Raw genomic sequence first — 18378 nt, forward strand, 5'->3', positions numbered from 1 at the left:
TGAGACATTTAAAAGCAACCAAGGCACTACAGAGATATAATTAAAATCATGTTATCTCTTGTTGCACTTGCCTTCCCTTTTCCCCAGATGAGCTGGGATCAGGGGGGCAAGTGCTTGACGCCTCAGGGCTCGCAGAGAAGGCCTCTTGCGAATCCTTTGGCGATGATGTTCTTAGCTTGAAATGCAGAAAAGAGACTTCATTAGGAGATTCTGCGGGCCACATACGGTCTAGATCTTCCATGGGGGAACTATCTAGCCGATGCGCTACCCGCAGCTTTTTCTCCTCTGTTTGAACCAGAGGAGATCTCGCAGTTCTTTTCTGCACTTGAGCATTGGGGAGCGAAACATCTGTTTCACTCCCACTCGTGGACACACTAACCTCAGACACGGTTACTAGGGAGGAAGCCATTTCCTCCTCTTCATCCTCCATACTGTCTTCTTTTTCAATTTCATTTTGAGGATTGGCTTCCTCCCCCTCACCAACTGCCAGAATTGACTCCGCCCCTGTGGCCGCCCCACTTCCTCCTTCCTGTCCAATCCCTGAGGCTGGCTGGGGGTTTGAATTTCCCGCCAAAACCTCGGGGCCCGCCTCCTCAATTGTTTGTTCTTTGGGTGGGGTGGCCATTTTGTTGCTTTTTAACTTGTTGGCAAAACTTTTAGGGCAGTCTCTGTAGAGATGGGATGATTCTCCACAGAGGTTGCACTTTCTGCCATTTTGGCACTCTTCAAAAATGTGCCCAATTTCTCTGCACTTCCTACACACTACTTCTTGGCATGCCTCGGCGAGATGTCCAAGTTTGCCACACTTGCGGCATAGCTTGGGCATCCCTTGGTAATGGATGTAGCCTCTATTCTCTCCCAACACAATCATAGAAGGTATTTGACTCAGGCCATGGTAGCTGTTGGGATCTGCCCATTGTTTAATGGGCACTCTCCACGCACAGCTCCAGATACCGTCTTCATCTAAAACCTTGACTGGTTGTCCACGAATAGAGCAATATCTTGCCAACCATACAGAAATATCTTCTCCACCAACTGTTTCATTAAACATCCTGACAATCACAACTTTCAGTGAATTATCAGTCAGTTTTTCCACAGTGAACATGGAGAAATTGGCTTTACACATTTCAAATCGAGTCCAAAAAGTACTTAGCAAGGAAGCAGAAGCAAAACTTACATCAAAGCCATGATTCAGGGGCAGAGTCAACAGGCAGTTTATGTCCACAACCTTAAAACCGAGTAACTGTTGGATGCACTTCCTAGAAAAGTCCAGCCTGGACATGACCTGGAGAGTGCCATCCTCTTTTGGTTTAAATTTAAAACGCACGCTGTGGTGCCTCCTCATGCCGGCACGAGCAGCCGACATGTTGGAGGCACCACTAGCCTGCTGCGGCTAAAACCCAACAATAAATATACAATAAATAAATTAAAACCTGCTTACCTTAAAACCAGAAGATTCCTCGTAGAACGAGTCGTCAATTAAAAGCCGCTTGTCAATGTACCTCCTGAAGGGTGTGTGTCCCGTGTGACAAGCAACACACGAGACCAAGTCCAACAAGAGGCGATCGCTGTCTCTACCTTAGGACCAGACACTTGATCTTAGCCAAAAGGCCGAGAAGCGATGACACAATGACGCAGAGGCGGGGGAGCCGTCAAAGGCCACGCCCACCTGGGCCGTGGCGAGAGGGTCTAAAGGTCGCCAGCAAACAAGCTCAGCTCACAGCAATACAAGCTCAGCTTGACTGTTGACACCGAAAATGGATCACAGCAGAGCGCACAACACGACACTTTGGAGTGCAACCTGGGATTTTGGACCAACAAACATTCTGCCCTAAAAGTGAGCGGGCAGACCAAAGCGTACGTCGTAGAGACTTGAAACTCTTGAGGGATGGTAGTACCCGCCCGGTCTACAACATCACCAAGGCTCGGCCCAATCGGCCCCAAGGTGGCGCTGCAGCGATCAGAAGTACGAAATGCCTCGTAACTCCTGAACCGTCCGTCGCAGACCCAAGTGTCTTACATCACCGGAATCCTTGGCTCGGGCCGAACAAGACGCAGGCCTCGGATTCGATGGTTGCGCTGGCGAGATTTTCGGGTATTTGGGATTTTGTGAAAAAGCTACTTTTGCACACTAGTCCTAGGTCTTTCGCCCGATCTGACCCAAACCGGTGCAGAAAGATTCCCTGGAGTCTGATTGCCGACAGCGATGGGGAAAAAAGTCGGAATTTCGATTCACGTTGGCGACGGGACGCCAAAACGTTGGGAGTGGGCGAGGCGGGCTTTACTTAAATGGCCATAACTCTCCAACGGAATGAGACAATTACACCCAAGTCGGTACACCTGTGCACGGGCTCAGCCTGTGCTCAGGTGAAAAGGGATGTGGCGACTGGCCACTTGGTGGCGCTGTAAACAGTAAAAACAACAACATGAATACGGCCATAGGCGACTGTATGTCAGGTGATTTTTCACACATGCACAAGGTATTCATACCACATGATAGAACTCCTCATTCGGAACAACTTTGCTTCTAGGACCACTGCTGCCAATCAAAGCGCTGGTTGAATAATGGAGATTATTTGAAGAATGATGAAAAAAAAAACTAAAAAAACAGCCCTACTTTTGCAGACTGGTCCTAGGTTGAGAGTTTTACATCTCTCGATCAACCACTGCAGTTCAATTCTCTGGACTTCCTAGGTCGTTAACTACCAGAAGAAGAGGAACTCGAACAATCTGCTCTTTTAACCAGTGTGTCCAGGGGAGAGCGCGAACGCAGTCCCCCACTACCATAAATTATGCAGTCGAGATTCCCACATTTGGGGAATTCGCAGGGGTCAGCACAACCGGAGTGCAATGGCCGAGCCTCGCCCTGGGTGAACCACCTTCCTGATCATGGTGTCTCCCCTGCCAGGTAAGTATGAATTCCCAGGCCTCCCATCAGAGGCACCGTGTCCCTCTCCGCAATCCTCACCAACGGTCGGACAATCAAACACACACCTGATTCAACTCATCAGCTCATTCGTAAAAACTCCAAGAGATAAGAGAGAGACATCAAAAACCTGCAGAGTCGGGCTCTTTTGCTGTTGTTGTTGTGGATGATGTTGTTTTCATGCTCCGGATCCATGAGCCAAAAATCAATTTCATACGCGGTCACCGGATAGTGGACGAATCAGATGTTAAACGAGATAAGAACAGAGTTGTTGTTTTTTTTTCCCTCTCACACCACCATTACCTGTATAGCATATGATCACCTACAACACCTTTAAAGCACACATACACAGCAATATACGTTACTTCCATTAACACCTGCTGCCACACAAGACTAAAACATCTCTTTCATTGAACACAGTTTTTGGGGGTGCACCGTTCCCAGAAGTACTACAATACCGGGTCGATGCGTGGAGTGGACGGAGCAAGCCCCTGTTCCATCTCCCAGTTCCAAAAATCAATTTAATATATGGTGCCCGGGTAGGGCACGTATCAGATATTAAACTGATAAGAACAGATACTACACTTGATCTTAGCCAAAAGGCCGAGAAGCGATGACACAATGACGCAGAGGCGGGGGAGCGGTCAAAGGCCACGCCCACCTGGGCCGTGGCGAGAGGGTCTAAAGGTCGCCAACAAACAAGCTCAGCTCACAGCAATACAAGCTCAGCTTGACTGTTGACACCGAAAATGGATCACAGCAGAGCGCACAACACGACACTTTGGAGTGCAACCTGGGATTTTGGACCAACAAACATTCTGCCCTAAAAGTGAGCGGGCAGACCAAAGCGTACGTCGTAGAGACTTGAAACTCTTGAGGGATGGTAGTACCCGCCCGGTCTACAACATCACCAAGGCTCGGCCCAATCGGCCCCAAGGTGGCGCTGCAGCGATCAGAAGTACGAAATGCCTCGTAACTCCTGAACCGTCCGTCGCAGACCCAAGTGTCTTACATCACTGGAATCCTTGGCTCGGGCCGAACAAGACGCAGGCCTCGGATTCAATGGTTGCGCTGGCGAGATTTTCGGGTATTTGGGATTTTGTGAAAAAGCTACTTTTGCACACTAGTCCTAGGTCTTTCGCCCGATCTGACCCAAACCGGTGCAGAAAGATTCCCTGGAGTCTGATTGCCGACAGCGATGGGGAAAAAAGTCGGAATTTCGATTCACGTTGGCGACGGGACGCCAAAACGTTGGGAGTGGGCGAGGCGGGCTTTACTTAAATGGCCATAACTCTCCAACGGAATGAGACAATTACACCCAAGTCGGTACACCTGTGCACGGGCTCAGCCTGTGCTCAGGTGAAAAGGGATGTGGCGACTGGCCACTTGGTGGCGCTGTAAACAGTAAAAACAACAACATGAATACGGCCATAGGCGACTGTATGTCAGGTGATTTTTCACACATGCACAAGGTATTCATACCACATGATAGAAGTCCTCATTCGGAACAACTTTGCTTCTAGGACCACTGCTGCCAATCAAAGCGCTGGTTGAATAATGGAGATTATTTGAAGAATGATGAAAAAAAAAACTAAAAAAACAGCCCTACTTTTGCAGACTGGTCCTAGGTTGAGAGTTTTACATCTCTCGATCAACCACTGCAGTTCAATTCTCTGGACTTCCTAGGTCGTTAACTACCAGAAGAAGAGGAACTCGAACAATCTGCTCTTTTAACCAGTGGGTCCAGGGGAGAGCGCGAACGCAGTCCCCCACTACCATAAATTATGCAGTCGAGATTCCCACATTTGGGGAATTCGCAGGGGTCAGCACAACCGGAGTGCAATGGCCGAGCCTCGCCCTGGGTGAACCACCTTCCTGATCATGGTGTCTCCCCTGCCAGGTAAGTATGAATTCCCAGGCCTCCCATCAGAGGCACCGTGTCCCTCTCCGCAATCCTCACCAACGGTCGGACAATCAAACACACACCTGATTCAACTCATCAGCTCATTCGTAAAAACTCCAAGAGATAAGAGAGAGACATCAAAAACCTGCAGAGTCGGGCTCTTTTGCTGTTGTTGTTGTGGATGATGTTGTTTTCATGCTCCGGATCCATGAGCCAAAAATCAATTTCATACGCGGTCACCGGATAGTGGACGAATCAGATGTTAAACGAGATAAGAACAGAGTTGTTGTTTTTTTTTCCCTCTCACACCACCATTACCTGTATAGCATATGATCACCTACAACACCTTTAAAGCACACATACACAGCAATATACGTTACTTCCATTAACACCTGCTGCCACACAAGACTAAAACATCTCTTTCATTGAACACAGTTTTTGGGGGTGCACCGTTCCCAGAAGTACTACAATACCGGGTCGATGCGTGGAGTGGACGGAGCAAGCCCCTGTTCCATCTCCCAGTTCCAAAAATCAATTTAATATATGGTGCCCGGGTAGGGCACGTATCAGATATTAAACTGATAAGAACAGATACTACACTTGATCTTAGCCAAAAGGCCGAGAAGCGATGACACAATGACGCAGAGGCGGGGGAGCGGTCAAAGGCCACGCCCACCTGGGCCGTGGCGAGAGGGTCTAAAGGTCGCCAACAAACAAGCTCAGCTCACAGCAATACAAGCTCAGCTTGACTGTTGACACCGAAAATGGATCACAGCAGAGCGCACAACACGACACTTTGGAGTGCAACCTGGGATTTTGGACCAACAAACATTCTGCCCTAAAAGTGAGCGGGCAGACCAAAGCGTACGTCGTAGAGACTTGAAACTCTTGAGGGATGGTAGTACCCGCCCGGTCTACAACATCACCAAGGCTCGGCCCAATCGGCCCCAAGGTGGCGCTGCAGCGATCAGAAGTACGAAATGCCTCGTAACTCCTGAACCGTCCGTCGCAGACCCAAGTGTCTTACATCACTGGAATCCTTGGCTCGGGCCGAACAAGACGCAGGCCTCGGATTCAATGGTTGCGCTGGCGAGATTTTCGGGTATTTGGGATTTTGTGAAAAAGCTACTTTTGCACACTAGTCCTAGGTCTTTCGCCCGATCTGACCCAAACCGGTGCAGAAAGATTCCCTGGAGTCTGATTGCCGACAGCGATGGGGAAAAAAGTCGGAATTTCGATTCACGTTGGCGACGGGACGCCAAAACGTTGATAGTGGGCGAGGCGGGCTTTACTTAAATGGCCATAACTCTCCAACGGAATGAGACAATTACACCCAAGTCGGTACACCTGTGCACGGGCTCAGCCTGTGCTCAGGTGAAAAGGGATGTGGCGACTGGCCACTTGGTGGCGCTGTAAACAGTAAAAACAACAACATGAATACGGCCATAGGCGACTGTATGTCAGGTGATTTTTCACACATGCACAAGGTATTCATACCACATGATAGAAGTCCTCATTCGGAACAACTTTGCTTCTAGGACCACTGCTGCCAATCAAAGCGCTGGTTGAATAATGGAGATTATTTGAAGAATGATGAAAAAAATAAACTAAAAAAACAGCCCTACTTTTGCAGACTTGTCCTAGGTTGAGAGTTTTACATCTCTCGATCAACCACTGCAGTTCAATTCTCTGGACTTCCTAGGTCGTTAACTACCAGAAGAAGAGGAACTCGAACAATCTGCTCTTTTAACCAGTGTGTCCAGGGGAGAGCGCGAACGCAGTCCCCCACTACCATAAATTATGCAGTCGAGATTCCCACATTTGGGGAATTCGCAGGGGTCAGCACAACCGGAGTGCAATGGCCGAGCCTCGCCCTGGGTGAACCACCTTCCTGATCATGGTGTCTCCCCTGCCAGGTAAGTATGAATTCCCAGGCCTCCCATCAGAGGCACCGTGTCCCTCTCCGCAATCCTCACCAACGGTCGGACAATCAAACACACACCTGATTCAACTCATCAGCTCATTCGTAAAAACTCCAAGAGATAAGAGAGAGACATCAAAAACCTGCAGAGTCGGGCTCTTTTGCTGTTGTTGTTGTGGATGATGTTGTTTTCATGCTCCGGATCCATGAGCCAAAAATCAATTTCATACGCGGTCACCGGATAGTGGACGAATCAGATGTTAAACGAGATAAGAACAGAGTTGTTGTTTTTTTTTCCCTCTCACACCACCATTACCTGTATAGCATATGATCACCTACAACACCTTTAAAGCACACATACACAGCAATATACGTTACTTCCATTAACACCTGCTGCCACACAAGACTAAAACATCTCTTTCATTGAACACAGTTTTTGGGGGTGCACCGTTCCCAGAAGTACTACAATACCGGGTCGATGCGTGGAGTGGACGGAGCAAGCCCCTGTTCCATCTCCCAGTTCCAAAAATCAATTTAATATATGGTGCCCGGGTAGGGCACGTATCAGATATTAAACTGATAAGAACAGATACTACACTTGATCTTAGCCAAAAGGCCGAGAAGCGATGACACAATGACGCAGAGGCGGGGGAGCGGTCAAAGGCCACGCCCACCTGGGCCGTGGCGAGAGGGTCTAAAGGTCGCCAACAAACAAGCTCAGCTCACAGCAATACAAGCTCAGCTTGACTGTTGACACCGAAAATGGATCACAGCAGAGCGCACAACACGACACTTTGGAGTGCAACCTGGGATTTTGGACCAACAAACATTCTGCCCTAAAAGTGAGCGGGCAGACCAAAGCGTACGTCGTAGAGACTTGAAACTCTTGAGGGATGGTAGTACCCGCCCGGTCTACAACATCACCAAGGCTCGGCCCCAAGGTGGCGCTGCAGCGATCAGAAGTACGAAATGCCTCGTAACTCCTGAACCGTCCGTCGCAGACCCAAGTGTCTTACATCACCGGAATCCTTGGCTCGGGCCGAACAAGACGCAGGCCTCGGATTCGATGGTTGCGCTGGCGAGATTTTCGGGTATTTGGGATTTTGTGAAAAAGCTACTTTTGCACACTAGTCCTAGGTCTTTCGCCCGATCTGACCCAAACCGGTGCAGAAAGATTCCCTGGAGTCTGATTGCCGACAGCGATGGGGAAAAAAGTCGGAATTTCGATTCACGTTGGCGACGGGACGCCAAAACGTTGGGAGTGGGCGAGGCGGGCTTTACTTAAATGGCCATAACTCTCCAACGGAATGAGACAATTACACCCAAGTCGGTACACCTGTGCACGGGCTCAGCCTGTGCTCAGGTGAAAAGGGATGTGGCGACTGGCCACTTGGTGGCGCTGTAAACAGTAAAAACAACAACATGAATACGGCCATAGGCGACTGTATGTCAGGTGATTTTTCACACATGCACAAGGTATTCATACCACATGATAGAACTCCTCATTCGGAACAACTTTGCTTCTAGGACCACTGCTGCCAATCAAAGCGCTGGTTGAATAATGGAGATTATTTGAAGAATGATGAAAAAAAAAACTAAAAAAACAGCCCTACTTTTGCAGACTGGTCCTAGGTTGAGAGTTTTACATCTCTCGATCAACCACTGCAGTTCAATTCTCTGGACTTCCTAGGTCGTTAACTACCAGAAGAAGAGGAACTCGAACAATCTGCTCTTTTAACCAGTGTGTCCAGGGGAGAGCGCGAACGCAGTCCCCCCACTACCATAAATTATGCAGTCGAGATTCCCACATTTGGGGAATTCGCAGGGGTCAGCACAACCGGAGTGCAATGGCCGAGCCTCGCCCTGGGTGAACCACCTTCCTGATCATGGTGTCTCCCCTGCCAGGTAAGTATGAATTCCCAGGCCTCCCGTCAGAGGCACCGTGTCCCTCTCCGCAATCCTCACCAACGGTCGGACAATCAAACACACACCTGATTCAACTCATCAGCTCATTCGTAAAAACTCCAAGAGATAAGAGAGAGACATCAAAAACCTGCAGAGTCGGGCTCTTTTGCTGTTGTTGTTGTGGATGATGTTGTTTTCATGCTCCGGATCCATGAGCCAAAAATCAATTTCATACGCGGTCACCGGATAGTGGACGAATCAGATGTTAAACGAGATAAGAACAGAGTTTTTTTTTTTTTTCCCTCTCACACCACCATTACCTGTATAGCATATGATCACCTACAACACCTTTAAAGCACCCATACACAGCAATATACGTTACTTCCATTAACACCTGCTGCCACACAAGACTAAAACATCTCTTTCATTGAACACAGTTTTTGGGGGTGCACCGTTCCCAGAAGTACTACAATACCGGGTCGATGCGTGGAGTGGACGGAGCAAGCCCCTCTTCCATCTCCCAGTTCCAAAAATCAATTTAATATATGGTGCCCGGGTAGGGCACGTATCAGATATTAAACTGATAAGAACAGATTTTTTTCTTTTGACATATTTTTATTGTGCCATTTCATTCATTTATACATCATATCATTTTTACAGAATGTTCACATGCTTTTTTGTTCTTTGTTCTTTTGTTTTTGAAGCGATAAAACAGTTCCATTTGCCCATGTACATATATATATATATATATACATACACATACACACACATATATATATAAATACATACACGTATACATATATACATATACAGTACATATACTTTTTTTAAGTAAAAGAAAAGCATTCTGTTAAAAATAAAAAATTAAGTAAGGTATGAATAAAAAAGGTAATAAATAGAATAAATATACAGATAAAACAATAAAAAAAAAAATAAAAAAAAAAAACAGAGTTTAAAAGCTCTCTCTTCCATTGTACAGGAGTGGGTATGTCCTTATAACCATTTTAAACCTCCACTCAGCTCTTCAGAACCAGTCCCAAGGACCCAACCCTTCTGGGCCCGGAGGAGATCCTCTTGAACCGAGGCGCCGCTGCTCCACCTAAGATGTTGGGGGGCATCTACGGGCAGTCAGGGCTCGTGGCTATGGGGACCTTTTCCTGTGAAGCTCTGACCCCCACATCCGAATGGCGACATGCGGTGTAATCCTGCAGCCTTGACTTAGCCAGCTGGATGGTGGCGTGGAGGGACACCTGCATGCGCTTCCCTACCAGTAGGTTTCTGGAGGTCCAAATGGCGTCTTTGATACAGAGGATGTTGAGCCATAGCTTTGATGGTGTTTTAGCTGGTGTTTCATCTTGGCTCACCCCTCCTCTCCCCATAGGGTAGTCTGGGACCCCCCCTACTGGCAGGTACGGGAATTGCTGGGGGCCAGCTGTTGCCCACAGGTCCCTCACAGAACTGCACTCCCAGAGGGCGTGCCTCACGGTCTCGGGCGCGCCACACCCGGGCCGCGGGCAGATGGGATTCTCTGACATGCCTCGGGAGTGCATCACGGCCCTGACCGGGAGGATCTCATGGGCAGCCATCCAAGCCAGGTCTCGGTGTCGGTTATGAAGAGCTGAGTGGGATACATTTCGCCAAACCTTTTGGGCTTCACCTAGAGTGAGCCCGCGCACTGGACACACTTGTTCCCGTTCCTGCACAAGGGAGAGGATAGAGCGGTGGTTGGTTAAAACAGTCACTCTTTCTTTTTCCAAATTAAAATTCTTTAAAAACTTTTTTATATGAGTGTATGCAGGGGGTTGGTCAAATGCAAGTGGTGTTGTCAAGTCTGTTGGTAAAATATTGATGGATCTTAAAAAAGACCCCACCCAGAACCGGGCCATGGCTGCTGTTTTGTCTTGTCTGGATGGGGTCAGGGCATACTTTAGGTGTAGTGCAGTGTATTTGGCTCCTAAAAACAAGTGAGGGTCCGGTACGCCTTTTCCTCCATTTTTTGGTGCTTTCTTCATAATTCCTCTTTTTAGCCTCTCCCACTTGGACCCCCACAGGAAATAAAACATGGACCGGTCCAGAGATACAAGAAAGAATCTAGGGGGGAAAAAAACAGAACATAACAATAAGAACAGTGGTAAAATCACCGCTTTTAGAATTAAAACCTTCCCTTCAACTGTCAGCTGTCTCAGTCCCCAGAACCCCAATTTTTTCCTCACTTTTCCCATCACATCATGCCAATTTCCACTCCCTCCCCCGTCTCTGTCAAATTTTATGCCCAGTATTTTTAAGTCTGTCTTTTTAATAGTGATGTCCAGTCCAACAGTCTTGCTAGGTTCCCATGGGCCATAGAACTGTGCCTGGGTCTTTTCTCTGTTCAGTCTAGCTCCAGACGCTTTCCCAAACCAGTCTGTCAAGTCCATGGTCCTCTGTATTGATAAAACGTCAGTGCATAAAAGGTTAACATCATCCATATATAAAACAGTCTTTGCAGTCAGTCCTCCGGTCCCGGGTATGGTCAGTCCCGTTATCCACTTGTCCGTTCTCAAGACCTGCGCTAGGGGTTCGATGCAAGCCACATACAGGAGAGGAGATAACGGACAGCCCTGACGGACACCGCTGCGTATATCTATCGCTTTTGAAAGGTTCCCATTAACTAGGATTCTGCTGGTTATGTCCCTGTACAGCAATCCCACCCAAGCTAAGAATCTCCCAGGAAAGCCCATTTTCCCCAATAATTGAAACAAGTAATGGTGCGAGACTCTGTCAAATGCTTTTTCAAAATCTAGGTTTAAAACTATCAGCCGAATATTTCTGTCTCTCGCATAACAGATGGCATCTCTTATCAGTACGAGGCTGTCCGTGATCTTTCTCCCAGGGACGGCGCAGGCTTGATCCGGGTTGATCAATTCTGCTAAAACTCTTGACATTCGTGTTGATAAAAGTTTACTAAAAAGTTTACAGTCAAAGTTTAAAAGGGTTATAGGACGCCAGTTTTTTAAATCTGTCTTGTCGTCTTTTTTGTGTAAAAGTGTCATTATACCCATTCTAAAACTGTCTGGAAGTCGGTCGAGGTTATCAAAGTCATTAAAAACAGCCAGTAAGTCTTGTCTTAAAATGTCCCAAAAGGTCAGATAAAATTCTAGAGGGAGTCCGTCATCTCCAGGGGATTTCCCCTTTTTAAAATTTTTTAAGCTTTTGTCCATCTCAAGGAGGTTAAAATCATTTGTCAGACCTGCACTATCTTTTACAGTTTTCTCTATAAAGGTTAGTGTTTCATTTAAAATACCATCATCAATTACCTTTTTTCCATAGAGTTCCTCATAAAAACTTTCTACTACTGTTAAAATACCATTTGTGTCTGTCATCATTTCTCTTTCTTTGTTTCTCAATTTCACCATTGCTCCACCTCTATTAAGTATTTTCTTAAAAAAGTATCGTGTACATTTCTCTCCCTGCTCTATTTCCTTTTCTTTACTTCTCAGAATAATTCCTCTACTTTTAACTTCTGCCAATTCAGACATTTCCTTTTTGACGTCTTTTATTTCATCCTTAAAGTCGAACCCCTGATTAAAAAGATGAAAGTAGCGTTGTAGCCTCTTTTGCAGTCCCACCATTTGTCTATATTCTTTTCCTTTTTTCTTTTTCCCTGCCCATCTAAAAAAAGTCTTGGTCTTTCCCTTCACCACCTCCCACCACTGTGCTCTTGAATCATAGAAGTCTTGTAGGGTCTGCCAATTGCTGTACTGCTCCCTGTATTCTTTTACTATCTCCAGGTCTTCCAACAGGGAGCAGTTTAGCTTCCACAGACCTCTACCTGTTGTCAAACCGGGAGGAAGTGATAGGGTGCAAGATAGCATAGTGTGATCAGAAAAGAAAAGTGGGGTTAATCTGGCATCCAATAAAGACCAGTCTCTGGTAAAAATATAATCAATGCGGGAAGCTCTGGTGCCATCACCACTGAACCAGGTGTGGCCCACATTGTTGGGATGCATGGATTTGAAAACGTCAGTCAGTCTAAAATCTTTTATTATATTTTGCAGTAAAACTGTAGTCTTGTCCTTTTTAAAATCCTCCCCTGCCCCTTTCCTATCTTTCCTCTGTAAAACACAATTAAAATCTCCTGCGAAAATTAAAGGAGTCTTTCCTAGTAAGTGGAACTGCATATCTATTAAAAGGCTGTATCTGTCATTTTTTTCTGTGTTCCCGTAAAAGTTTAAAACATTAAAATCCCTCCCTAAAAAAGTCAAATTGGCTAAAAGGGCCCGTCCGTCTCTTAATATTGTGCTCCCTTTCACCAATATTTGTGTGTTTTTTATCAGGATGGCTACTCCGTCTGCTTTATTTTGATTTGAACCACTCCATAAGGAGGGTCCTTGCTGCCATTGGTCTTCCCACTTCTTGTAGTCTTTTAAAAAGGGTAAGGCACATTCCTGTAGTAAAAAGACATCAGAGGGTTGTGTACTTAAAAAATTTAAAACTGTTTGTGCTCTCATTTGTGACATCACACTTCTCACGTTTAAAGTGGAGATAGTGATGGTCGTGAGCATTAAAATGAGTATAAAAGAAGACAGATACAACATTTTAAAAAATTTAAAAACAACTATCCATTAAAAAACAGATTTCCTTGTAAAACAAACTCTTCCTGCGTTCCCACCAAAGGGGAGGCAGGGGAATGAGTTTCTTTCCCTTCTGAATCACAGGGTGAGCTCCTGGGTGTGGATGATTTCAGCTCAATCGATAAGAAAGAAATCTCATTTGCTGTATGACTTGGGAATAATCTATTCAGGTCGTCTGACGAGGAGGAGTCAGAGAATCTTCCTATTTTATCTTTATCGGTTTCTTTCAAGAGAGGGGAATGTGCCGCTCTCTTTTTATTTATCGATTGAGCACAGGGGAGTTGCTCACTTAATTGACTTTTTGTTTGTAACTCGTCTGTATCCTCCCCTGCATTTTCACTTACCTCTGTGTTGTCTTCATCTGTCCCTTCCATTTGATTTTCCTCACCTTGTTTTACTTCACTCCTTTGCTCCACCCCTTCGTTACCTCTGTCATCTGCTTTCTCTCCACCAATCACAGGGTTTGGCGGGAGATTTGAATCTGGCTCCGCCTCCACGTTATCCTGTTGCACTCTCTCCTCAACCGCCATTTTGTGTGCTTTAACTTTGTTGGCAAACGATTTGGGGGAATCTCTTTAGAGATGGGAAAAGTCTCCACAAAGATTACACCTTCTGCCATTGGGACATTCGTCAAAAGAGTGTCCAATTTCTCTACACTTGTTACAAAAGACTTTCTGGCATGCTTCAACAAGGTGCCCCAACTCCCCACATCGCCTGCAGAGTTTGGGCATCCCCTGATAGTGGATGTAGCCCCTGTTTTCTCCCAGAACTATCATTTGTGGCAAATGCCTCAGACCTTGGAAGCCCTGGGGGTCTTCCCATTGCTTAATGGGGACCCTCCAGGCACAATTCCAAATACCGCCTTCATCATAAACCTTCATAGCCTGGCCCCTCACAGTGCAAAATCTTCCCAACCATGTACAAACATCTTCTCCATTTACAGTCTCATTGAACATCCTAACAATAACCACTTTTTGTGTGTTATCAGTTAGTTTCTCCACTTTAAACATGGAGAACTGGGTCTTATGTGTGTCAAAGAGTTGCCAGAAGTCATTTAACAGTGCTGCATTCTTAAAACTCACATCAAAGCCTTTGTTAAAAGGCAGGGTCAGAATGCAATTCAAATCCACGGGGGTAAACCCTAAACATTTCTGCATCAGTTTCCTAGAAAAATCTAGTCTGGACATTTCCAACTTCTTTCCATCTTTTTCTAAAAAACTAAAACGCACGCTGTGGTGCCTCCGCACGCCGGCACGGGCAGCCGACATGTTGGAGGCACCAACAGCCTAAAAATAAACAATAAAATAAAATACAAATAAATAATAATTCAATTAACAATAAATAAATAAATAGATAAAAAATCTTACCTTAATACAGTACAGAAGTAAAAGCAACTGGATCAATGTACCTCCTAAAAGTTGTATGGCTCAGGATACAGGGTGATCTTGAGCCAAGAAACCTCCAAGAGGCGATCGCTGTCTCAACCAGTGACCAGACACTTGATCTTAGCCAAAAGGCCGAGAAGCGATGACACAATGACGCAGAGGCGGGGGAGCCGTCAAAGGCCACGCCCACCTGGGCCGTGGCGAGAGGGTCTAAAGGTCGCCAACAAACAAGCTCAGCTCACAGCAATACAAGCTCAGCTTGACTGTTGACACCGAAAATGGATCACAGCAGAGCGCACAACACGACACTTTGGAGTGCAACCTGGGATTTTGGACCAACAAACATTCTGCCCTAAAAGTGAGCGGGCAGACCAAAGCGTACGTCGTAGAGACTTGAAACTCTTGAGGGATGGTAGTACCCGCCCGGTCTACAACATCACCAAGGCTCGGCCCAATCGGCCCCAAGGTGGCGCTGCAGCGATCAGAAGTACGAAATGCCTCGTAACTCCTGAAGCGTCCGTCGCAGACCCAAGTGTCTTACATCACCGGAATCCTTGGCTCGGGCCGAACAAGACGCAGGCCTCGGATTCGATGGTTGCGCTGGCGATATTTTCGGGTATTTGGGATTTTGTGAAAAAGCTACTTTTGCACACTAGTCCTAGGTCTTTCGCCCGATCTGACCCAAACCGGTGCAGAAAGATTCCCTGGAGTCTGATTGCCGACAGCGATGGGGAAAAAAGTCGGAATTTCGATTCACGTTGGCGACGGGACGCCAAAACGTTGGGAGTGGGCGAGGCGGGCTTTACTTAAATGGCCATAACTCTCCAACGGAATGAGACAATTACACCCAAGTCGGTACACCTGTGCACGGGCTCAGCCTGTGCTCAGGTGAAAAGGGATGTGGCGACTGGCCACCTGGTGGCGCTGTAAACAGTAAAAACAACAACATGAATACGGCCATAGGCGACTGTATGTCACGTGATTTTTCACACATGCACAAGGTATTCATACCACATGATAGAACTCCTCATTCGGAACAACTTTGCTTCTAGGACCACTGCTGCCAATCAAAGCGCTGGTTGAATAATGGAGATTATTTGAAGAATGATGAAAAAAAATACTAAAAAACAGCCCTACTTTTGCAGACTGGTCCTAGGTTGAGAGTTTTACATCTCTCGATCAACCACTGCAGTTCAATTCTCTGGACTTCCTAGGTCGTTAACTACCAGAAGAAGAGGAACTCGAACAATCTGCTCTTTTAACCAGTGTGTCCAGGGGAGAGCGCGAACGCAGTCCCCCACTACCATAAATTATGCAGTCGAGATTCCCACATTTGGGGAATTCGCAGGGGTCAGCACAACCGGAGTGCAATGGCCGAGCCTCGCCCTGGGTGAACCACCTTCCTGATCATGGTGTCTCCCCTGCCAGGTAAGTATGAATTCCCAGGCCTCCCGTCAGAGGCACCGTGTCCCTCTCCGCAATCCTCACCAACGGTCGGACAATCAAACACACACCTGATTCAACTCATCAGCTCATTCGTAAAAACTCCAAGAGATAAGAGAGAGACATCAAAAACCTGCAGAGTCGGGCTCTTTTGCTGTTGTTGTTGTGGATGATGTTGTTTTCATGCTCCGGATCCATGAGCCAAAAATCAATTTCATACGCGGTCACCGGATAGTGGACGAATCAGATGTTAAACGAGATAAGAACAGAGTTGTTGTTTTTTTTTCCCTCTCACACCACCATTACCTGTATAGCATATGATCACCTACAACACCTTTAAAGCACCCATACACAGCAATATACGTTACTTCCATTAACACCTGCTGCCACACAAGACTAAAACATCTCTTTCATTGAACACAGTTTTTGGGGGTGCACCGTTCCCAGAAGTACTACAATACCGGGTCGATGCGTGGAGTGGACGGAGCAAGCCCCTGTTCCATCTCCCAGTTCCAAAAATCAATTTAATATATGGTGCCCGGGTAGGGCACGTATCAGATATTAAACTGATAAGAACAGATTTTTTTTTCGAAAAAGTTTTATTGTCACAAGTTTTCATTCCATGTTTTCCATTTACATTTTTTTTTTTTTTTTAAATCAAGTATTTATTTACACATCTTAAAACAACTAAACAAACAAATAAAAGGACACAATTTATAGTTAAAAATCAATTATTGATTGTGTGTTGTGTAAAAGTCCATGTATGTTAATATTTGTGTTGTTTTAAAGGAAACGTAAATGGATTAAAATAAATAGGAATAAAACATAAAAACAATAGAACAATAAAACATGCCAAATAAAACATCTCTTGTACAGGATCGAGGGTGAGTCCCTATCAAGATTGTCCATTCACTCCAGGTCTCCAGAACAGGCCCCAGACTCCCCGCTTCTGGTGCCCAGCGGAGATCCCCTCTCCTCCGGCCCGCTGGCCCGCTGTTCCCGTAGCCGGTGTGGTGAGGGTGCATCTACGGGCGGCCAGGGTCGGTGGCGGCCGGGACCTTCTACGTGTGACCCCGGCCCCCCCATCCGAATAACGACGTGAAGCCCACCCTGCAGCGTTGATCTTATTTTCTGCTCGCACGCGTGGAGGGGGACCGTCACGCGTTTCCCCACCAGCAGATTTCTGGTGAGCCAGATGGCATCCTTGATCACGTTTAGGGTGAGCCAGAGCGAGGAAAATTTTGGTTGTGTCAGCTTCAAGCCCTGACCCACCCCCAGGATGGCGAGCTTGTAGTCCACCTGGGCCCCACCCGCTGGCAGGCACGGGAAAAACAGGGGGCCGGTCTTGGTCCACAGGTCCCGCGCAGCACCGCACTCCCAGAGCAGATGTCGAACGGTCTCCGGGGAACCACATCCGGACCGTGGGCAGGTGGAGTTTTTGGCCATGCCTCTGGAGTGCATAACCGCCCTGACCGGGAGGATCTCATGGGCCACCATCCACGACAAGTCTTTAAGCCTGTTCTGGAGAGCTGGGTGGGCTGTGTTCCTCCAAACATCTTTGGCCTCACCTAGTGTGAGGCCTGGAACCGGGCTCACCGATTCTCGATCCTGCACAAGAGAGATAAGAGATTTGTGATTAGTTAAAACAGTGGCATCATTTGTCTCTAAAAGGTATTTCTTTAAAAATTTCTTAATAAAACTATGCTCTTTTGACAAATTAAAAGACACTGGACTTTTAAGATCAATGGGTAAAATTTTCAAAGTTCTTAGGTATGACCCCATCCAGAATCGGGTCATGGCTGCTGTCTTGTGTTCTCTGGATGGGGTCAGTGCGTACTGGATGTGGAGGGCGGCAAAGCGGCTGCCTAAAAACAGGTGGGGGTCTGGGAGGCCTTTCCCTCCATTTTCTTTTTTCTTTTTGACGACCTCCCTCTTTAGTCGTTCCCACTTGGACCCCCACAGGAAATAAAATACCGCCCTCTCCAGGTTGGCCAGGAATCGTCTTGGGGGACTAAAAACAGAACAGACAAGTAAAATTAGTGGTAAAATCACTGCTTTAAAAATTAAAATCTTGCCTTCAAACGTCAATTGTCTCAGTCCCCAAAAGCCCAGTCTTTGCCTGACTTTCCCTAACATGTCAGTCCAGTTTCCTTGTCCTCCACCCTCTCTGTCAAATTTTACACCTAAAATTTTCAAATCATTGTCTTTAAAATCCAAATCTAATCCAGCTGTGTCTACGTTCCCCCACGGCCCGAAGAGCTGGGCCTCGGACTTACTCCTAT

The 18378-nt window shown here is 46.7% G+C and overlaps 9 non-coding genes and 1 pseudogene across 9 annotated transcripts; all 10 read right to left on the bottom strand.

Moving 5' to 3' along the window:
• Positions 1-2752: 2752 nt before the first annotated feature.
• On the bottom strand, positions 2753-2916 carry LOC143726713 (U1 spliceosomal RNA). The gene has a single exon (XR_013198948.1). It is a non-coding gene; the product is annotated as a U1 spliceosomal RNA (small nuclear RNA).
• Positions 2917-3350: 434 nt separating this feature from the next.
• On the bottom strand, positions 3351-3541 carry LOC143727190 (U2 spliceosomal RNA). The gene has a single exon (XR_013199397.1). It is a non-coding gene; the product is annotated as a U2 spliceosomal RNA (small nuclear RNA).
• Positions 3542-4670: 1129 nt separating this feature from the next.
• Positions 4671-4834, bottom strand: LOC143726714 (U1 spliceosomal RNA). The gene has a single exon (XR_013198949.1). It is a non-coding gene; the product is annotated as a U1 spliceosomal RNA (small nuclear RNA).
• Positions 4835-5268: 434 nt separating this feature from the next.
• LOC143727191 (U2 spliceosomal RNA) lies at positions 5269-5459 on the bottom strand. The gene has a single exon (XR_013199398.1). It is a non-coding gene; the product is annotated as a U2 spliceosomal RNA (small nuclear RNA).
• A 1130-nt stretch (positions 5460-6589) lies between these two features.
• On the bottom strand, positions 6590-6753 carry LOC143726715 (U1 spliceosomal RNA). The gene has a single exon (XR_013198950.1). It is a non-coding gene; the product is annotated as a U1 spliceosomal RNA (small nuclear RNA).
• Positions 6754-7187: 434 nt separating this feature from the next.
• LOC143727192 (U2 spliceosomal RNA) lies at positions 7188-7378 on the bottom strand. The gene has a single exon (XR_013199399.1). It is a non-coding gene; the product is annotated as a U2 spliceosomal RNA (small nuclear RNA).
• Positions 7379-8498: 1120 nt separating this feature from the next.
• On the bottom strand, positions 8499-8663 carry LOC143726520 (U1 spliceosomal RNA). Its single transcript, XR_013198761.1, has one exon. It is a non-coding gene; the product is annotated as a U1 spliceosomal RNA (small nuclear RNA).
• Positions 8664-9096: 433 nt separating this feature from the next.
• LOC143727450 (U2 spliceosomal RNA) lies at positions 9097-9282 on the bottom strand. The gene has a single exon (XR_013199496.1). It is a non-coding gene; the product is annotated as a U2 spliceosomal RNA (small nuclear RNA).
• A 6643-nt stretch (positions 9283-15925) lies between these two features.
• On the bottom strand, positions 15926-16089 carry LOC143726717 (U1 spliceosomal RNA). Its single transcript, XR_013198951.1, has one exon. It is a non-coding gene; the product is annotated as a U1 spliceosomal RNA (small nuclear RNA).
• Positions 16090-16523: 434 nt separating this feature from the next.
• Positions 16524-16697, bottom strand: LOC143727409 (U2 spliceosomal RNA; annotated as a pseudogene).
• Positions 16698-18378: the final 1681 nt, after the last annotated feature.

This window comes from Siphateles boraxobius, unplaced genomic scaffold, assembly GCF_051911475.1.
Source record: "Siphateles boraxobius isolate OS27281-9 unplaced genomic scaffold, OSU_SipBor_1 77, whole genome shotgun sequence".
In the NCBI taxonomy this organism is placed as follows: domain Eukaryota; kingdom Metazoa; phylum Chordata; class Actinopteri; order Cypriniformes; family Leuciscidae; genus Siphateles; species Siphateles boraxobius.